The sequence below is a fragment of the Marmota marmota genome, unplaced genomic scaffold (genome assembly GCF_001458135.2).
Source record: "Marmota marmota marmota unplaced genomic scaffold, marMar, whole genome shotgun sequence".
Lineage (NCBI taxonomy): Eukaryota > Metazoa > Chordata > Mammalia > Rodentia > Sciuridae > Marmota > Marmota marmota.
The window spans coordinates 8,435,191-8,444,924 of NW_026000102.1; the positions used below are offsets into that span (position 1 = coordinate 8,435,191).

General features: G+C 59.1%; 1 long non-coding RNA gene across 2 annotated transcripts; it reads right to left on the reverse strand.

Annotated features, from left to right (window-relative positions):
• Nucleotides 1-106: 106 nt before the first annotated feature.
• Nucleotides 107-6,972, reverse strand: LOC125610812. Of its 2 annotated transcripts, XR_007340868.1 has the most exons (3): nucleotides 6,787-6,972; nucleotides 4,803-5,061; nucleotides 107-247 (listed from the first exon to the last, which is right to left on the reverse strand). It is a non-coding gene; the product is annotated as an uncharacterized LOC125610812 (long non-coding RNA). The 2 variants fall into 2 exon arrangements; XR_007340869.1 differs by lacking the exon at nucleotides 6,787-6,972 and having other exon boundaries at nucleotides 4,803-5,153.
• Nucleotides 6,973-9,734: the final 2,762 nt, after the last annotated feature.

Sequence of the window (9,734 nt, forward strand, 5' to 3'; positions counted from 1 at the left end):
GGGGGGGGGGGGGGGGGGGGCAGAGTGCTCAGGCTGGTGGACTGCTCACTTTTTTTTGTACTGGGGACTGAACCCAGGGGCACTTTACTGCTGAACCACAGCCACAGCCTTTTTCATTCTTTATTTTGAGAAAGGAGCTTGCTGAGTTGCTGAGACTGGCCTCGAACTTGTGATCCTCTTGCCTCAGCCTTCTGAGTCACTGGGAGTATGGCCCAACTGATGAGTCATTCCTGTAGCCTCCGTGGGCCTGTGGAGAAGGAGGGCAGGCAGCATGTGGGCATCCTGTGGGACAGACGTCCCCACAGGCCCTGCTTTCTGACTCAGGTTTTGGCCACTGTAGGCAGAGGGACCCATTTCTGATTTTAAAATGCAAAAGTCCCATTTCCACAGCAGCAGGACTTGTGAGCAGGAACCTGTGCGGGGTCCATGCAGAGGAAGCTGCCCACAGACTGCAGGGATTCCAGATGGGACACCCAAAAGTTCTCCATCAGAAAACAGGGAGACCCTGGCTTAAGGGAGCCCTAGAAGTGCCCTGTTGACTGGCTGCCCCTCTTTCTCTCCTGCGCCCCCAGGTCACTGTCTGCAGCCTGACAGGAGCCTGGCAGTGTGGAGGTGCAAGGCAAATGCCCCCGGCCCTGCCGCAGCCTCGCTCCCAGACTGCCCCAGGCCCTCCCTGCAGAGGGCCGTGGCCAGGCTCTCTAGTCCTGCCCAGGAAGGGGAGGGGGCTGGTCTCACCTAGGCCCAAGGATTCCACTGCCCAGAATCCCCCTGCAGCCTCCAGCCTGGTCAGCAGTGGTCATGGGGGCAGGGGAAGCTGAGGGGACAGTGGTCCTGGGGTGGTCAGAGGCTACAGCAGGACACCCACCTTGGGAGGTGGGATTATCAAGAAGGGGCCTTGCTGGCATCCCAGACTGTAGCGGTGGAAGCCCTCTGAAGCCTCGGGAACCTGACTGAGGTCAGAGACTCGAGAAGGGTCCAGGTAGCTGGGTGCGGACGCCTGTAATCCCAGCAGCTTGGGAGGCTGAGACAGGAGGATGGCGAGTTCAAAGCCAGCCTCAGCAAAAACGAGAGGCTAAGCAGCTCTGTGAGACCCTGTCTCTAAATAAAATACAGAATAGGGAGGGCTGGGGGTGTGGCTCAGTGGCTGAGTGTCCCTGAGTGCAATCCCTGGTACCAAATAAAAGGGGGGGGGGGCGTCCAGGAAGCTGGGTGCCCCTCCTGGACCTCCAGGAACCTGTGGAGGAAGTCCACCTGGCATAGCTGTTCCCCTCCTGAATGGCTGTGTCCCATGCAGCCGTGATGGGCCACCTGGAAGGAGGTGGGGGCAGGGCAGGGACTGCTGTGATCTATGCTAGGCCGCCCACAGAACAAGGGCTGGGGCCCAGACACACTGTTCAACAGGGACTGGGGAGTCTTCCCAGAAGACCAAGGCTGTGTGTGATGGGAGGAGGGAGGGCTGGGTCTGGGTATGAGAGTGAGGTGGGGCAGAGTCCAGGATAGCAGTGGCGGTAGGAGTGACCAGGGTGTAGACATGAGGCCTCAGAGGACCAGCAGGGAGAGCAGCTCCTCCAGCAGTTGTGGGCTGCTGGGAGCTCAAGGTCCAAGCTGTGGTCAGTGCCTGCCACAGACCTGGTTCCACCCTGTCCTCCCAGGCCTCACTGGTCAGCAGACCCCCTCCCCACGCGTTGTCACACTAGGGCCAGTGCTTCTCTGGGGCTTCACCCTTGCTACCAACCCCACCCACCTCTGACTTCCTTTCCTGGAGCCTGTTCTGCCAGTGTAGACCTGGACGCCTGAAGTGGACGCCTGGCATGCCCTGTGTGTAGGAACTACATGTGGATGCCCCATCTACTATCTCTGTGTGGTCTAGTGCTGGGCACTGAGGTGGACCCTAGAGTCCCGCAGGCTTCACAGGCTGTGACCACAAGGGCTTGGTCTCCACCAGGGCCCAGCCCAGAGTTCTGTGTCCTAAGCCATACTGTGCCCAAAGTCTGCAGGGACCCTCTAGGCCACGGTGCCTGCTAGGGCCACTCTGTGATGTCCTGCATAGCAGCCCCTCCTGGTGGGTAGGAGTCAGACAGCAGGGATGGTTTGAAGGAGTGGCCCAGGAGGCCCCCTGCTGTGCTGACCACAGCAGATGGGGTCTAGGACAGGGAGGACAGATGCTCACTGGGAACGTTCACAGGGCCGTTTCCTGGGAGAGGACCCAACTTCCCGACACCAGCTTCATGCGCCCAGTCAGCACAAGTTCATCAAAACTTTTTTTTTCCTCTTCCTGAATCAAAACAGACACTCCCTCCTCGGATGCTCCCCCACCACAGGCCAACCCCAGCACTGCCCCCTCCAGGCTGCCTGGGAACTCCCGTGCCACCCTTTCCCTGGACCGTGTTGGGGGGTTGCCCAGAGTTTCCGGCATTGACTGGAAACTGCGTGCTCCCTCCCTGGGAGGCGCAAGGCCATCAGCGGACGACAGGGAGCAAGTGAGCACTGAAACGCAAGGAGAGTGGGTCTGGCTGTCTTCCCGCTCCCCAGGAGGGCTGGCGCTGGGCAGAGCCGGTGCCTCCACCGAGGCCAGGGCGGGTCACCTGGCAGGCTCACAGGGAGGCCCAGACACCTGTCCACATGGTGTCCAGCTCCACCCAGAGCCCCAGGAACTCAGAATGTGTGTTTGGAGACAGCCTTCGGAGAGGCGATTAAGGTAAATGAGGCCCTTAGAAAGGCCCTGTCCCTCTGGTGTCCTCGTGAAGAGGAGACCCACAGAGATGCCAGGGATGGGCATGAAGGAAAGACCACTGAGGATGAGGCAGGAGCCATCTCACCAGGAGGAGAGGCCTGGAGAAGCAGCCCTGCCCACACCTTGACCTCGCTCTGGCCCCCAGGACCAGGAGGAAGTGGACTGCTATTGTGCGTCTCCAGGGTGTGGTGTTTTGCTGTTGTGGTTTGAGCTGAGACACACCCCAGACTTGCCCAGCCAGCCTGGGGGAGCTCACTCCGCCTCCCACCAGGCACCGCAGGCCCAACACCCAAGCCGGACCCCAGCAGCAGGTCCACTCTCAGTGTTCACCACTGAGAGGGGGACAGAGAAAATAGAAGGGAGGAGGTCCTTTAGAAGTATAATTCAGGAAAATTCCTAGGAATGGATGGAAAGAAGTTCCAGATGGAAGGATCCACTGGGCACCTAGCAGAGGGGATAAAAAACCCCAATCCACGGGAAGGTGCGATGTGCAGGGAAGGCCAGAAGAGCAGCCATAAGAGGCCCAAAGACTTGCAGAGAAGAAACAGATACCAGGTCTCACACCAAGAACCGGGAGTGGGAGCAGCGAGGCCCAGCCCCATCTGAGCCCAGGCCCCAGAGCCCCACATCTCAAAGCCAGGCATGTCCCTGAGTCCTTTTTGGAGGGCTACCAACAGATGAGCTCCAGCTACCCAGGAAGGAAGAGTGCAGAGCAGGGACATCCAGCCCCACTGGAGGAGGCCTGGGGTGTTCCCCAGGATGCAGACAAGGACACCTCCCCAATACCTGCCCTGCCCTGGACCTTCCCAGGCAGAGCTGGCCAGAGCAGCCTCTCAGGAATGCCCAGGACCTGGGAACTGGAGCACTGGGGCGCCCGGCATGCATCAGGAATGAGTTTGGAGAAAACCAAGCCAGCAGGAGGAAGGCAGGCAGTTGACTCTGTGAAAACGACTCACGGTCATCTGTCACACCTCACATGCAGCTCTGGCCACATAGAACCTGCTGAGCTGCAGTGACAGTGGGGAGAGGAGAGTGTGGGAGGGACAAGCTGAGCCCGGTGGATACTGAGCCCGGGAAGCTATTCTGGTCCTACCGCCTGCTTTTGGAAGCAGAGGCCTTGCCTGGCCTATGGGTGGCTGGAAGGCTGTTGTCAGTCCTTAGGGAAATGTGTGTCTCTTACATGACTCAGAGGAAATGAACTCAGTGTGGTGTGCACTCTCCGAGGCCCAGGAGTGGCCTGCTGTTAAGGGCATGGTGGACCCTGGCCGAGAACCCCTGCTCTGTCCTGTCGGTGCATCTTCACCGGCCTTCCCTGGTTTCCTGCAGCAGCCGACTACCACCCCTTCCACCTGCTGCGGAGGTTGGTATCTGTCCGCGTGGAGGGCAGGCCGCTCACCATGGCACCAGGGCTGCTGTAGACCCCTCAGGACTAAGTTTTGGCTTTGGTAAAGCAAGCTGGGAGTCCAGACCCCACCCTGGCAGGGTAACTCCCAGAACGCACACCGCCACTCAATGGAATAGGGTGGTTTCCTCCTGGGCACTATGGGGCCACACACTGACATCATAAGTAGACCCTATAGACAGTATAGGGCCTTTATGGCCATCTCTTCCCACCAGGAAGGTTAAAACACCCAGAAAACATCACAGAACTCGGAGAACCCCAACTTCTAGGGGATATGTGGGACACCCATGGCCCTCTGTGACTTTCCTGCCGGCTGCAGCCCTCAGTTACCAAGACACAGCCCTGGCCCAGCTCTCCTGGATATTTTCAAATGACCCCAGTTCACAACACAACCCTCACCCCGCCCCCAACACTCAGGAGAAACTGCGGGTTCCTGCAAGAACCCCGCAAGCTGCTCCCTCCTGCAGGCTCCAGCCTCCCACATGGCTAAGCCCGTGTTCACTGGCTGGACGCCCCAGGCCCCTGCCCCGCTGGGAAACAGACCTTCCCCAGGACATCACAGGGTAAGGAAGAGAAACTTTCAAGCATGGGGATGTCAGGCTGTTCAGAAGCAGAGACCCTGCTCCTGGGCACTCCCCTCCAGCTCCAGAGGAGCCCCAGTCCTACCTGGTTCCCAAAGGCCGAGGTTGGCCTGGTGGTGTGGGTCCAGCAGGGCTGTCTTATCACGGGCCTGGCGGGCGGAATGTGGTGGAAACCTTTGCCTGGTACAACTGGCCACTGTTCCACAGCCCAGGAATTTTGCATTGAATAATTTTTAACTTCTGCTCTGAGAAAAAACCAGGTTTGTGTATAGTGTCCATCTACAGAGGAATGCCGGGTGGTTTTCATTTAAAAGTAAAGACCTGGTATCCAGAATAAGCCTGCCCTGGAAAAGAGAAAAAAAGTAACAAAAAAGAACAGAAAAGGGGCTAAGGTTGTGGATCAGTGGTAGAGTACTTCTTAGCATATGTGAGGCACTGGGTTTGGTTCTCAGCACCACATATAAATGAATAAATAAAATAAAGTTTCATTGACAACTAAAATACACACACACACACACGCACAGAAAGAAAGCAGTCCAGGGCTTGCGGACCCTGGTGATTTCCAGCCCTGGCTGGCCCACGACCTGTCCTCTCAAGGACAACACCTGTCCCTGTGGAAAAGCCATGGACGAGCAGGACAACTCCCAGCCCAGAGCAGGTTTGAGTTTCTGGTAGGGTGGAGACATCTTTCCCTACAGGTCTCTGGACACAGTGGCCCCCAACCCAGTGCCCGGTCCTGTGACATCTCTAGAGCTCTGTATTTTAGGAATTGCTGAGCCAGGATCCAACTGCAACCTGCAATCAGCTTCCAGGGTCAGCAACTGGCATGGGGGGGCCCCCTGAGGGGATCAGCTCCGCTCTCCCCCAAGGCTGTGGCCCCAGCTGCAGGTTAATCCCTTCCCCCCAGCCTCAGCCCCAGTAGAAGGCAGCACTGATGCTGACCTCAGGACCTGGGGCTAAACAAAGCAGACACTGTGCTGGGCTCCCAAGGGCCTGCGGTCTCCTGGACAGGGGCGACAGCCCAGCCAGCCCGGCCCCGAGTGACTGTCACCCAGGAAAACCAGACTTTCCCTTCACAGAGACCATGTGCCTCACCAGCTGGGGTTGACATGCTGACAACCACTCCAGTCCCCTTGTCGGGGGTGCCTGGCCACAGGATCACCAGAGCCACTAATACCAAAAAAGAGCAGTGGGGCCAGTCCAGTGGCATTGGTCCCATAGCACGGGGACTTGGGCCCAGGTGGCCAGGGGTCAGGAGGCTGCTGCTCAGCTGGCGTTTAGGGTTATAACCTAATTGTAGGAGTGAACTTCCCTTACAACCCTGGTTTTCCAGCAAGTCTTTTTTTTTGGTACTGGGGATGGAACCCAGGGGCACTCGACCACTGAGCCCCATCCCCAGCCCTAGTTTGTATTTTATTTAAAGACAAGGTCTCACTGAGTTGCATAGCACCTCACTTTTGCTGAGGCTGGCTTTGAACCTGTGATCCTCCTGTCTCCATCTCCTCAGCTGCTGGGATGGCAGGCAAGTACCATCGTGCCCAGCTAAGAAGTCTTTTTTTTTTTTTTTAAAGTCATAAGTAGTTTTTGAAATTTATCAGCTTTTTCTGCATCAACTGCAGTCACCAGATACTTGCTTTTACTCATCAGCCCTTCCTGGCCTTCCTAGGACAGCCTCGGGAACGCACTGAGTGGTTTTTAACATGCATTTGATAGGTTGCAGAGGGGAGCGGTAGCCAGCCCATGGGCCCTTTTCCTGCAGGTGGCTGCAGCAGGAGGGCCCGGCAGGTGGGGTGGTCCCTCCCGGACATCAGGACATCATGAAGCCCTGGGAACTTGAGGGGCTGCTCAGGGGCCGTCTTCAAAGTGACTGCTTTAGCCACTGTTTTGTGGTGTGTGAGTTCTGGATCCTTCTCAGAAAGAGACCAGAGAGCAGAGAGGCCTATTGCAGGAAGCCATGACATGCAGTGGGGAACATATCTTGTCCTTACAGTGGAAACATGGCAGGAACATGCTGACCTTTGACCCATAGGTATTTAAAGACCCATAGCACTAGGCCTTCTGGCACTCACCAGCCTTCCTGGGGAGTCACTCCTGGAAATACCCAGTGCCAAGAGAAGCAAGCACCAAGCCTGTACAGTGAACCTTATTCCAGGGCTGAAACTGTGCGAGGTGCCGGGGAGCCTCTGCTACAGGCCTGAGAGAAGAGAACCTGGAAGTAGCGCCGCAGCTCCCGGGGCCAGCCACAGCCCTCCCTAGGCACGCTGAACCTGCAGAGGGGCTGAGCAGGACCGGCAGCAAGCCCAGGTGGTGCCTGAGCTTTAACCTGGTTGGTTAGAAACAGGCACCTGGCTGGCACAGCGAGGGACGAGTGCCAGGCCTGGAGAGCTGGTGCCAGTAGGGTGACCTGTGTACTGGACAGGAAAAGGAGGGTGGTGGTCTCCAGCAGGGCAGCAGCAGGGACCACAGCCCCAGGCAGGAAGAGGACTGGGGCAGGCAGTGCAGGGGAACCACAGCATGCCCAAGAGCCTCAGCTGCCCCACCCTGGGGGAAGTGAGCACTGGGGCCAGGAACCAGGGCCAGGAGAAGCCTGGCTGTCCAGGACATGTCTGAGGTAGTAGGGCCAGTAGGCCAGGTCAGAGAAGGCTGGAGGGGGCCACGTGTGGAACTAGGGCCCCATCCCCAAGCAGGGGATCCCGCTGCTGGGGGCAGAGGTGGAGGCTGCTCTCTAGACAGGCCTGGCAGCTCTTTTGCATCCAGCTTTCCATCTTGCCAGCTGGGACGGCTTCTCTGCTTGCAGTGACTTTAAACGCCCAGGAGGTGGAAGGGCTGCATCAACTGGAGGCCCTGCAGCTGCAGAGAAGGTCCAGCACCCAGGATGAACCTGCCCATGTTCACAGGGTGCGTGACAGCAGGGGATATGGTGCGTATGTGTGCACAGTGTGTCCCACATGCCCCATCAAACTGCCCACCAACCTGTCCACCTACCTGCCCACCAACTTTCCCGGGTGGCAGCGACCAGGGCCAGGCCATAACCAGTAGAGCCCAAAGGTCCAAGACAGCCAGGTGGGGTGACCCTGCTCAAGGCATCCTCTGCCTGCCAGTGCAGAAGCCCACATTGTGAGGGGGACCCAGATGCAGGGCAGCAGCTGTCCAGGGATAGAGGCCATCCATCCAGGCACCCGCCTCCCTACAGCCTCAGAAGATGGTGCCACCAACAGGCAGGCTGCGAGCCACCATCCCTGCCATGGAGGGACACACTGAGGAGTCAGTCTCCCTGCAGCCTCATTCTGTGCATTGATAGAAGCGAGTACCGTGTCAGAGGCCCCGTGCTCTGCATGCAGGTAGTGCCGGGAGCATCCTCCCACAGTGCCACACCTTGTTCACTGATGGCTTAATGGCCAGGGGGTGTGATGTGATGTGGCCACCACAGGGGAGCAGGGCCAGTGGTCACCTCTGTCTAACAGGTGGCCTTGGTGCTGGGCCCACGTCAGGCCAGGAGCAGCCCCCGGAGGCTGGGGTTGCACTCTTAGGACATGTACAGTTATGGGCTGACCAGCACTCCAGGGCAGCCAGCAGACTCTGCTGCCAGCTGGAGCTGTGAGGGCCCCAGCCCCTGGCCCCAGGGGTCCCCTGGTTTCCCGCCTGCCTTCAGTCTTCCCATGAGCCCCAGACTGACTTCAGGTGACTTGGGGAGCGGCTCCAGGCTGCCAATGGCTCTGGCTTATTGGAAGCCAGCACTTCATGCTGCTCTGGAGAGCCTCACAACTTCCACACAGTGGTGGCCTCCACTGGAAACAGGCCCCAGCCTGGAGCTGCTTCTGCATAGCCTTGGGAAGGACAGGGTCCCATCTGGTGCCGACCCTCCACCCCCCAACTCCGTTAACTCCAGGCCCACCTCAGAGCCTGGGCTTGCCATGGTTCCCAGGGCCGGAGGACAGAGGCTGGACTAGGAATACACCTCCACAGCCCGGCAGGCCCCTTGCCCTGAGGACAGGGAGAGTTCGGATGTGACTGGGCAGTCTCTTTCTAGCCTTGGGTTCTGTGGTTAGGGCCTCTGCAGGAAGCACCCTGACCACTTCTGATCTTCGCGCAAGCAAGGCCCGAGAGAAGGGCTTCCAGGAGACCCCAGGGACGGACATATGACCCACAGCCCTGAGGGGCAGACGTGCCTGCTGGGCCCACGGCATTCAGGGCTCTGAGGTCCCAGTGCTGCACCACGGATGGCCAAAGGGTGGGAGCTGCAGGCCACTGGAGCTTCTGCCTGGCTGGCCAGGAGGCTGCCCCATCTCAGGCCTCATGCAGTAACCGCCCTTGGCATCTTGAGCGTCTTTCTAGACCAGGGCTGCTCGGGCTCGAGTGCTCCGCAGTCGCTCCTTAGAACAGAGACCAGGCTAGCAGGGGCACCAACATCAGGCTCTGTGGGGGCTGGTGGGGGCCAGGCCAGCGGCCAGTGTTCCAGTGTCCTCTCCAGGGGCCTGAAGCCCCCAGCTCCCTTCCTGGGGCTGGCTGGCCCCGGCCGCCCTGCATCCTGGCCTTGTTCTCCCTCCTTCCCACACTCACCCACCCCCGGGGGCCATGGATGCTGCAGGTGGCTCCTGAGCCACAGGGGCTGCGAGCAGCCGCCCATGGCCTTCGTCCCGCCAAGCCCTTATTTGCCAATAAATATTTATCCAGGGTGGGGCTTGGTGCTCAGGGTTAGGTACTGAACAGGTCTAAAGTCAGAGGATCCTATGACAGTGCCACAGAGACCTGGGTAGCTGAGCCATGGGGGAGGGGGGCAGGGGAGAAAGGCACCCCCCTGGTCTCCCTCAGCAGCTTCTCCGACTCACGGAGGCTGGTGCCCCCAACGCTCAGGCACAAAGGCTCCAGAGGCTGAGCGGACCCTCTGAGCGATGGCCAGCATGTGCAGAGCTGAGTTCCCCACGGGAAAGACGGGCTTAGGGAAGCCCCACCAGCAGGTGGAGGATGCAGGGAGAGGATCCTGGAGCAGCAGCCACGCCAGCCGCCCCCCCCCCCC